Here is a 9296-nt window from a genome sequence, read left to right as displayed (position 1 = left end):
GATATATTATCTCCTTCCATTCTTCAAAGGGTTAAGACTATTTGTTGTCTCTGGTAAAAACTTGTAGTGAATATTTGTCTTTTTCTTTTCTCTCTGTCTTTTTCTTTCTCTCTTTCTCTCTTGCTCTCTCTTTTCTGTCTCTGACTTCCCAGCAACTCCTCCTTCTTTCTCTTATTGGAAGGTTTCAGAGCCCACTTATTACTGTAGAAACCTAAAATTGGAGATCCTAGTTTCCTATTCACTCTTTTAGGAGGGACTCAGACATGTGACATAAGCTTAACAATCAGATAAACTTGAACCTAGAGGTAGTTATACAAAAGATGGTAGAGGAGAATCCCTTTTGTTTTTGGTCCATTGGTATCCTTTCCTGGTGTGTGCTGCCAGCAGCAGTAAGCTGTGTCTCCTCCCGGCCGCGGGAGGCGCTGTGCAAGGTGAGGCATCTGGTATTGGACTGTAGTTGCTGCCCTGCTCACAGGACTGGTTCTGTGGGATGGTTTGACTTAAGAACATGGCTGCCTAACTTACCGCATTCTGCCTGTTTTCTGAATCCTATTCTTAAGGCTGCTTTCCTCAGGTATATATATATGTGGCCATTTTCAACATCTTTTAATATGTACCTCATGATTCATCAAAGTTAATATTTTCACTGCCTCCTGAGTTCATTTTCAAAGTAAATTCAGTCCTAGTTCACTATCAGGTGAAGAAACTTTAAATCAGTGGTATCAACTAGGGATGATTTTATTCCAAGGGAGACATTTGTAAATCTCTGGAGATAATATCGGTTGTGTTTTTCACAGCAGAAGAGGGTGGTACTGGCATCTAGTGGGGAGCACAAGACAGTCCCCCACAACAAAGAAATATCTACCCCAGGCTTTATTTTGCTGAGGGTGAGAAACCCTGTTTTAAAGACAGACAGCTGCAAGCTTCTGTCGGCGGCCTGGTTATTTACACTTTGTGATCTTGAACAAGACATTTAACCTCTATATGCAGTTTCCACATTTGTAAAGTAGGGGTCATGTCCATTAGAATCAAATGAGAATGTATAGAAAATGTCATGTCCTTGCATAGCAGATGTGCAAGCAATGAGTGTTGGGTTGCTTTCTCCCTTCCCGTCTTTCCTTCTTGGTCTTTTCCTATTACACAGAAAGGAGTTTGGAAATTATTTTAAACTCTCTTGTCACCAAGATTCTTCTATTTTAATCTTGCCATCTTTTGTAATTCAGCTTCACTTTCTCAAGTATCCCCAGGAGAAATTTCTTTTATTAGCTCCCTATGAACCATCAAGCAGTACATATAGTACATAACTTTGTTTTTAATTTCAGTATCAATTTTATGTGTGTACGTCTCCCACTTAAAGCAAAAGTTCCTTGAGAGCAGGGCTCACATCTTATGACATCATAGAGTTTAACACTACACAATTGTGCATGGTAGGTGTTAAATGTTTGCTGATATATCTGTTGAATAAAATAATTCATTGGCTAGCCCCCAGTGTAGATATGATGGTTCAACTATGCAGTCGTTCTGGCAAAGGGCAACACTTTTGAAGGTATTTCCTGTATCTCACCACTTCTCTTCCAGTTTACACTTCATTCTGGCAAATCCTGCTTTGCAAATACCATTTTATTGCACTTTGTTTTGGTTATAAACCTAAGAAGTAAGACAAGTTTAGAAAATGGAGTTGCTCCTTCTTGCCTCCCTTTTTGCAAAGCCAGGTCAATGTCTGTCCATATATATATAGATGATACATATAATATGCTCATTTTAACAATGGTTTCCTATTGTTTTATGCACAGTGCTGATTATAATGGGAATGGTTTTAGGTTAGAGAAAGGAGGGTGGATGGTACCATCGTCAATTTGTGTCATGCATGGATGGCTGTTGGTTGGGCTCCAAGTGAATTGTAACTACAGTTGAGTTTACCTGATTATTTCTATTGCTTCCTCCACTGTTTGGTTCCAATCTGTAACTCAAGTTCCTCTGATTTGCCTCTTAAATATAAAGTTACCAATCTGTGTGTCTCTCTCTCACTTTATTTCTGTCATCTATCTTTAAAATCCCTCAATGGAGTTTCACATTTTAGCAGGGACTGGGAAAGTGGGGAATAAAGTTAAATTTCCTATCAGGTCTTCCCAAACTGCTTTTGGATTATCTATCCAAACCCATTTATAGCAACTTACCATTTAAGAACTTTTCCCTCTAGAAACAGTTATTTTTATATTATGCTTCCTTCATACACAACATACACATGTGCCAAAACACACACACACACACCTCGTGCTGTTACACAATCAGTGTTTTGCTCATGCCATTTCTTCCTACTTGAATACCTTCTCTTCTGTGCTCAACTCCTCCCTGCTCATTCATATGCCATTTGCTCTATAACCATCTCTACCATAGACTTAACTAAGCACCCTACTTTAGTGCTTCTGCAACTGAATTATTTTTTTCCCTGGTGCTGAAACTAATTATTATAGAATCTGTCTTCCCTTCTAGACTGTGATGTCATGGAAGGCTCTAAATTCACCAGTGAGCAGGGGAAAACAGGTTGTTGCATAAAACTGAACATGCAGTGAAAACCAGGGGTCTGTTAGCTGCATGTTTGTTTTGTGGTGGGACGGTTGCCTAACTTCAAGTGGGAAAATATTATCTGTTATCAGTGAACTCTTGGAGTACAGTGTAGAAGAAATCTGATGCCATGATTGATTGGTAATGTCTGCCTATGGGCAGAAGTGCAAGTAGCAGGTTTGTGAATGGACACTCTAAATATCAGGTGTTTAGACCCAAGCCTCTGAAAAATGTATACACTTGGGTTAAAATACCATCTTCAAACCCTGTTTCTTTTCTTTTGTAAGTGGCTATCAGCTATCATTGTTGTGACATACATGTAGAAGTGGTATTAATAGGCACTTTGATTTTTTGCAATCAAAAGCATCATGTTTTGTTTTTCTGGCCTGGAATCCTGTTAAAATCAAGGAGCAGGTGCTCAATGCTTATTCTCAGAAGCTTATGGGGAAACTTCAGAGAGCTTACTTTGTATTTTAAGACTAAGCATTGGAACTACAGAATGACCCTGAACCTCGAGTGCTTGAGTCTCCACAACAGACCAAGGGAGAAAATGGGGCAGTTTGGTTTTTTGTGGGTCTGTGACTACCTTTGTTGTCCTTTCCCTGCAAAATCTTAAAAGAGGCAAGCCTCTACCTCTACTATCTTCCCACTCTTCAGATGTACTCAATTAGACTAATTTATTGGAGACAGATAACTAAAGCAACAAGTTATGCTACATCCAGTATGACAAGAGATGGCTATATTCATATCTTTGTTTAGATTTTCAAGAAAATTGATATAAACTAGTATGCTATGTTCCAAATTTATAACTCCAAGGACATAAATAAAGGACCAGAATGACTCAAGTCTATTACTGCTATGTTCAAATGTAATAGTCAAAGTTATGAGAAGGGAAACAGCTTCAACCTAAAAAGGACAGACGCTGGCCAATGAATGTTTTTCACACCTGGGGAACAGTGCATTCAGAAATGGAAGACATGAACAAATGAAAAGATTCATGTATCAGTGATGTGCAGGAGAAATGAAGCAATCTCTGAACTTGTAGCACTTATATTTTAATGGAGGAATCAAGACATGTACATAATTAATTGTAAAGCAGACTAGAGTGTGTATTATACTAGCAGTGCAGGTAAAATGCTGAGAGAGCACAGTGAATGAAGACTGTGGAAACCTTCAGGATTCAGTATCTATATAATCTTCAATAGGAGAAGGAGGAGAGAAATTGAATTCTGGATTGAATAAGTATCTGTGCAGAGGTATAGAGGATTTTAGATCAGTTCTCAGACTACTTTCCATGTGCTAAGTACTATGCTAGGTCCTAGAAATAAAGGGATATGAGTAAAATATAGTTCCTGGCACTAAGGGAGAATATTTAGGCCAGTTTGGATGAAATATTGACATAAAGGATAAGTAGTTAAAAGATAGAGTATAATTAGATAATTAAAAGATTTGAATGAAAATGAAGGAGTTGAGTTTACTTGATTTACTTGATTCTTCTTTGCTTATTAAAGGCTTTGGGGAATGGAAGTGACCTGTTTCTTTTCTTTTCTTTTTTCTTTCTTTCTTTCTTTTTTTCTTTCTTCTTTTTTTTTTCTTTTTTTGAGATAGAGTATCACTCTGTCACCCACGCTGGAGTGCAGGGATGCAATCAAGGCTCGTTGCAGTCTCAACCTCCCGGCCTCAAACGATCTGCTCACGTCAGCCTTTCAGGTAGATTGGACCACAGGTATGCACAACCATGCCCAGCTAATTTTTTTATTTTTAAGTTTTTTGTAGAGATTAGGTCTTGCCATATTGCCCTGGCTGATTTCAAACACTTTGGCTCAGGCAATCCTTCTGCTTCAGCCTCCCAAAGTGCCTTGGGATTGCAGGCATGATCCACCATGACCAGTCATAATATTTTTATTTGTTTTAATTTCATGTTATCTCTAATGTTACTTGAAACTCTTTAATGAAAGCTATTTAATTATTTTAAAAGTATACCGAAGTATCATTAATTTGGATTCTATTTTTTTCTTAATTCTAACAGGTTTGCATTAAAATTTACTTTTGCATTTTCTATGAGGAAAGGATTTGATTTTCTAAATGACAAATAACATCATTGAGATTCTTGGAGGAATGTTTTCATTTCAAACTTGTTTTAAGCACTTAAAACATTTATTTGTGTGTCCATGGTATATTTGCTCATGGTTAGAAGTTAATTAATGCTGAGTTAGTTAAAGATTAATATAATTAATGATACAGCCTGGCTCTGTGTCCCCACCCAAATCTCATTCCAAATTGTAATTCCCAGTGTTGGAGGAGGGGCCTGGCATGAGGTTACTGAATCATGGCGGTGGACTTCTCCCTTGCTGTTCTTGTGATAGAGTTCTCACAAGATCTGGTTGTTTGAAAGTGTGTGGCACAACCCTTCTCTCTCTCTCCTGTCAGCCATATGAAGATGTGCTGGCTTCTCCTTCACCATCTGCTATGGTGGTAAGTTTCTGAGACCTCCACAGAAGCAGAAGCCTGTACAGCCCACAGAACTGTGAGTCGATTAAGCCTCCTTTTTTTTTTTTAAATAAATTACATAATCTCAGATATGTTTTTATAGCAATGTGAAAATGGACTAATTAATTAATGTATCCTATAATCTCGGTTTTAAGTTATTTGATACCATCATTTCAGAAAAAACTAATTGGATTGGTGAGTTTTTTAACTTTTATATTATCTCTTAAGCTAGAACTATTTTGGGAATTTACATCTAGTTTGAAGCTAGGGCTCTAAAATAATCTTATTATTTCATGGGAAAGCCCACATATCTACCACCTATATGACTTCTTCAATAGTAGTAAAAAGCCTACCAAACATAAAAAGTCTAGGACCAGATGGATTCACAGCCAAATTTTACCAGCGCTACAAAGAAGATCTGGTACCATTCCCACTGAAACTATTCAAAAAAATTGAGGAGGAGGGACTCCTCTCTAATTCATTCTATGAGGCCAGAATCATCCTAATACCAAAACCTGGGAGACACAACAGAAAAAGAAAACTTCAAACCAATAACCTTGATGAACAGAGATGCAAAAATCTTCAACAAAATACTAGCAAACCGAATCCAGAAGCATATCTCAAAGCTAGTCCACCATGATCAAGTAGGCTCTGTCTCTGGGATGCAAGGCTGCTCAACACATGCACACCAATCAATGTGATTAATCACATAAACAGAACTAGACACAAAAACTACATTTCAATAGATCAGAAAAGGCTCTCAATAAAGTTCAACATCCCTTCATGTTAAAAACGCTCAACAAATTAGGCACTGAAGGAACATACCTCAAAATAATAAAGCCATCTATAAAAAATCCACAGTCAACATCATACTGAATGGGCAAAAGCTGGAAACATTCCCCTTAAAAAACAGAGCAAGACAAGGATGCCCTCTCTTACCACTCCTATTCAACATAGTACTGGAAGTCCTAGCCAGAGCAATCAGGCAAAATAAATAAATAAAGGCATCAAAATAGGAAGAGAGGAAGGCAAACTGTCTCTGTTTGCAGACAATATGACATTATACCTTGAAAACCCCACAGTGTCTGCCCAAAAGCTCCTCGATCTGATAAACAGCTTCAGCAAAGCTTTAGGATACAAAAATCTATGTAAAAAAATCAGTAGCATTCTTATACACCAAAAATATCCAAGCTAAGAGCCAAATCAAGAATGCAACTCCATTCACAATTGCCATGAAAAGAATAAAATACCTAGGAGTACAGCTAAACTGAGAGGTGAAAGAGCTCTACAATGAGAATTATAAAACACTGCTCAAAGAAATCATAGATGACACAAATGGAGAAATATTCTCTGCTCATGGATAGGAAGAATCAATATTGTTAAAATGGCCTTACTACCCAAAGCAATTTAGAGATTCAATGCCATTCCTATTAAATTATCAATGATATTCTCCACAGAATTAGAAAAAAATTATTTTAAAATTCATATGGAACCAAAAAAGAGTCCAAATAGCCATGGTAATCCTAAGCAAAAAGAACAAGGCTGAAGGTATTACATTACCTGACTTCAAACTATGCTAAAAGGCTGCACTAACAAAAACAGCATCGTAGGGGTACAGAAAACAGGCACATAGACCCATGGAACAGAATAGAGAGCCCAGAAATAAGGCCACACACCTATGACCAGCTGATCTTCAACAAAGCTGACACAAACAAGCAATGGGAAAAGGACTCCCTATTCAACAAATGACATAATTGGCCAGCTGTATGCAGTAGATTGATATTAGACCCCTTCTTCATGCTATATATAAAAATCAACCTAATGGCCAGACATGGTGGCTCACGTCTTTAATTCCAGCCCTTTGAGAGGCCAAGGCGGGCAGATCACCTGAGATTAGGGGTTCGAGACCAGCCTGGCCAACATGGTGAAACCCTCTCTCTAACTAAAAGTACAAAAATTAGCTGAGTGTGGTGGCACGTGCCTGTATCCCAGCTACTCAGGAGGCTGAGACAGGAGAATCACTTGAATCTGGAAGGTGGAGTTTGCAGTGAGCTGAGATCGTGCCACTGTACTCCAGCCTGGGCAACAAGGTGAGACTCTGTGTCAAAAAAGGAAAAAAACAAAAACCAACTTAAAATGGATTAAAGACTTAAATGTAAAACCTAAAACCATTAAAACCCTGGAATATAACCTAGGAAATACCATTCTGGACATAGGACCTGGCAAAGATTGCATGACAAAAATGCCAAAAGCAATTGAAACAAAAGCAAAATTTGACAAGTGAGACCTAATTAAACAAGAGAGTTTCTGCACAGCAAAAGAAACTATCAACAGAGTGGGACAACCTACAGAATGGGAGAAAATATTTGCAAACTGTGCATCTAACAGACATCTAATATCTAGAATCTGTAAGGAAGTTAAATTAACAAGCAGAAAACTAACAAGTCCATTAAAAAGTGGGCAAAAGACATGAGCAGACACTTTCCAAAGGTGTGGATGTAGCTAACAAGCATATCAAAAACTGCTCAACATCACTAGTCATTAGAGAAATGCAAATCGAAACTACATAAGATACCATTTCACATCAGTAAGAATGGCTATTATTAAAAAGTCAAAGAATAACAGATGCTGGTGAGGTTGCAAAGAAAAGTGAATTCTTACACACTGTTGGTGGGAATGGAAATTAGTTCGGCTATTGTGAAAAAGCAGTTTGGCAATTTCTCAAAGAACTTAAAACAGAATTACTGTTTGACACAGTAACTCATTACTGGGTATATACCCAAAGGAAAATACATCATTCTACCATGGGGACACATGCACATGTTCATTGCAGCACTACTTACGATAGCAATGAACTCAACCTAAATGCCCATCAATGGTAGACTGGATTTTAAATAATGTGGTACATATACACCATAGAATACTATGCAACCATGAAAGAGAATTAGATTCTATCTTTTGCAGCAACATGGATGAAGTTGAAGACCATTATCCTAAGCAAACGAACACAGGAAGAGAAAATCAGATACCACATGTTCTCACTTACAAGTGGGAGCTAAACATTGAGTACATATGGACACAAAGAAGGGAACAACAGACACTAGGGCCTCCTCGAGGGTTGGGGGTGGGAGAAGGGTGAGGATTGAAAAACTACTTATTGGGTACTGTGCTTATTACCTGAGTGATGAAATAATCTGTACACCAAATCTCCATGACATTAAATTACATATAAAATAAGGGTGCACATGTCCCCCTGAATCTAAAATAAAAGTAAAAAAAAAAAAGACTTCTCCAACAACCATTTAAATAAAATTTTATTTTATTTTTAATTGACTAATAATTGAATATACTTGTAGGGTACAACGTGATATTATTATACATGAATACATTTTGGAATGATTGATTCCGGCTAACTAGCATATCCATCACCTCATATATTTATCATTTCTTTGTGGTGAGAACTTTCAAAATTATCTTAGCTATTTTGAAATATACAATGCATTTGATAGTCATGGTCATCAGTGTTTTGGGTTTTGGGCTCAATGCAATCAATATTACAGCTTGGAAATAAAACTCCTAATCCAAAAGGGATCAGACTATCCTACTATTCTACATTAGAATCCTAAGGATCAAAAATACCAGTATCACATACTTAATTAGCGTCTTTCAATGAGCCAATGAAATCATTTACACTCTTACTGACAACACTTTAGTAGTTGGAAAGATACTAAGAAATGCCCCTTTGTGTAAAATTATGGCTGCTAATTAATTGTCAGCATAACAAGTAATAATAACTCGTAATAATTGGTACTAACTGCTAATCTGCTAATCACTGGTAGCAGTAAGCACACTAGACAAAATTCATTCTCCAGGATTTGAGTTCATGGCCTTTGGACTGATCATTATCATTCTCCATAGAAATGAATAGAGCTCTTAAATAGTAAATATTTGAAAAGTGAATGTTATAGAAAACTCAACAATTTGTTAAAAATCAACAGATATTGAGTACTGTATACTCAATGTTAGAGGGTCATAAGAGGAATTCAAAAATGATGTTAAGGTGAGCAGTCTTTAACTTATCCATTTGTCCTAAGTATTCTCACTTTTACCCCCATGATAATGCTTTATTATGGTTCATATTTTGGAGGACCCTATGATAAATGTTTCTGATTACATTCTGTATTTCCTTTATAGTTTTCTTTGGTGGTTTTGATTGTTTTAAGTAGAGTTTTTCATCTTTT

At 37.0% G+C, this 9296-nt stretch overlaps 1 long non-coding RNA gene across 1 annotated transcript; it reads left to right on the top strand.

The window, feature by feature from the left end:
* Positions 1-493: 493 nt before the first annotated feature.
* LOC105488942 (uncharacterized) lies at positions 494-5198 on the top strand. Its single transcript, XR_011619323.1, has 3 exons — positions 494-574; positions 4174-4291; positions 4996-5198. It is a non-coding gene; the product is annotated as an uncharacterized lncRNA (long non-coding RNA).
* The last annotated feature ends 4098 nt before the right edge of the window (positions 5199-9296 follow it).

This window comes from Macaca nemestrina, chromosome 2 (genome assembly GCF_043159975.1).
Source record: "Macaca nemestrina isolate mMacNem1 chromosome 2, mMacNem.hap1, whole genome shotgun sequence".
NCBI classification, from domain to species: Eukaryota; Metazoa; Chordata; class Mammalia; order Primates; family Cercopithecidae; genus Macaca; species Macaca nemestrina.
Note: the sequence above shows the minus strand (reverse complement) of the source record. Positions and strands in the feature narration are given on the sequence as shown.